This window comes from Vigna unguiculata, chromosome 10, assembly GCF_037176805.1.
Source record: "Vigna unguiculata cultivar grain cowpea cultivar isolate G323 ecotype 2 chromosome 10, ASM3717680v1, whole genome shotgun sequence".
NCBI lineage: Eukaryota > Viridiplantae > Streptophyta > Magnoliopsida > Fabales > Fabaceae > Vigna > Vigna unguiculata.
Window position 1 is genome coordinate 16666032 of NC_140801.1, and position 2500 is coordinate 16668531.

Here is a 2500-nt window from a genome sequence, read left to right on the forward strand (position 1 = left end):
TAGAAGGCTTGTTGGGGAGATTTGTGAAAAAATGAAATTTGTGGTTTTTGAGATGTGAGGGTTGGAAAGGCCTCCAAATGTCCCCAAATGAATACCATGAAAGTCTTGGTGCACGAAAGTTTTGAGTTCGGAGGGTTTTGCACATGGCCAAGGTTGGCGGTGCACCGCGGCATAACTAGATGGCTTGGTGGGGAGTTTTGTGAAAAAATGAAATTCGTGGTTTTTGAGATGTGAGGGTTGGAAAGGCCTAGAAATGCCCCCAAATGAATACCATGAAAGTCTTGGTGCACGAAAGTTTTGAGTTGGTTGGGTTTTGCACATGGCCAAGGTTGGCGGTGCACCACGGCATAGCTGAAGGCTTGGTGGGGAGATTTGTGAAAAAATGAAATTCGTGGTGTTTGAGATGTGAGGGTTGGAAAGGCCTCCAAATGTCCCCAAATGAATACCATGAAAGTTTTGGTGCACGAAAGTTTTGAGTTCGGAGGGTTTTGCACATGGCCAAGTTTGGCGGTGCACCGCGGCATAGCTAGATGGCTTGTTGGGGAGTTTTGTGAAAAAATGAAATTCATGGTTTTTGAGATGTGAGGGTTGGAAAGGCCTAGAAATGCCCCCAAATGAATACCATGAAAGTCTTGGTGCACGAAAGTTTTGATTTGGTTGGGTTTTGCACATGGCCAAGGTTGGCGGTGCACCACGGCATAGCTAGAAGGCTTGGTGGGGAGTTTTGTGAAAAAATGAAATTCGTGGTTCTTGAGATGTGAGGGTTGGAAAGGCCTCGGAATGTCCCCAAATGAGTACTGTAAAAGTGTTGGTGCACAAAAGTTTTGAATTGGATGCATTTTGCACTTGGCCAAGTTGGTCGGTGCACCGCGACTAGATAGCTTGGTGCCAAAATTTGTCAAATTTAAGACCTTGGCCAAACTGAATGAAATTTTGTGGGGAGGTTCCTGATATTGTTTAGTGGTGGACTGGAAAAAATGAGGTCCAAATTCGAAGTCTACATGTGCTTTTCTATTTTTCCCGATTTTACACATACCCGGTAAGTAAAAAAAATAAAAAAAATAGTTCCCCTTCGAGAAAAATTATGAAATTTGGTGAGCAAGGAGATACTATTATTCTACGAATTACTGCAAAAAATCGCATCAAAATTCGAAGTGTAGCCCGAGATATGGACTTATGTCTGCTCAAAAAAAGTGTATCTACTTGTACAATTTTGCCTTTTGCATATTAACCTCTTATAGGGGGGGAGTGCTCCTTGAGCCGGCCAGCTCCACACTGGCAGGTTTTAAAGGGAGCTTGATGAGGCCTCCCCCCTCACGTGGTGCGTGCGTTAGCATGTTTATCATGGCACAACTAGCCTCTTCATAGTTGTTGAGCTTTATTAATACCAACACACGGTCGTCACTGATCGTTGGTTAGCTCGGCAGCTAGTCCCTCGGATATTGTGGAAAATTATTTTCATGCCTAGCGATGCTTGACTCTGCGTCACTTGATGTTTCCATTTGCTTGCTTGCCCATGGTAGGTGGGGGGTGGACCGTCTTGTGGTGTGGTGTCTTGCGAACGTGTGGGTGTGTGAGTTGTGATCGAGATGTACTTGCTGGTTGGCTCCATGCCTTGCGTATCGAACGGTCAAGCATGCATCTCTTCCATTTTCACCCGTTGCCTTGGGTGATATTGGTTGATCAGTCCCTGTGTTGCCTACCCACTAGACGGTACTTCTGTGGTTGCTTCGAATTCTATCTTTCCATCACGAAGAGGTGTTGGAGGATCCTAATGTCACGCACGTGTTCCATCTAGTGAAACATCTCAGTGATGCACGTGTTGGGGCTAGTTCTTTTGGATGCGGTGCATTATATGAACTCGGGTTTACTTTAGCGACCCAGTCAACATAATTCGGTTGTGTCCCTTGATTGTGACGTTGTCCTTGAACTTGTTGTGAACAATATCGTTCTTTCACAACCCGTCGTCTTGAGTGCGATGGAAGGCAAATAAGATGTGCTTTGGCATGTCATGCACGTACTCGATTGCGGGAAGTGTGAGAAAGTGTTGTTGACAACCCGTGGGAAATGGAATGTGGCAAATCGTGACGAGCTCTTCGTGGATCTGCGAAGAAGACGACCTTTGGGCCTGTTGGAAACGAGGGAGGTGATGTTGAACTGCGAAGAAGATGGACTTTTGGGTTGTTTGAATCAATGGGAGGCCACGCGAGAACTCCGAATACTATGGACTCTTGGGTTGTTGGAAACAACGGGAGGCCCCGCTAGAACTCCGAATACTACGGACTCTTGGTTTGTTGGAAGCAAGGGGAGGCCCCGCTAGAACTCCGAATACTATGGACTCTTGGGTTGTTGGAAGCAAGGGGAGGTCCCGCTAGAACTCCGAATACTACGGACTCTTGGGTTGTTGGAAGCAAGGGGAGGCCCCGCTAGAACTCCGAATACTATGGACTCTTGGGTTGTTGGCAACGACAACTTGGGGGGATGACACTGGAAAAGAGTG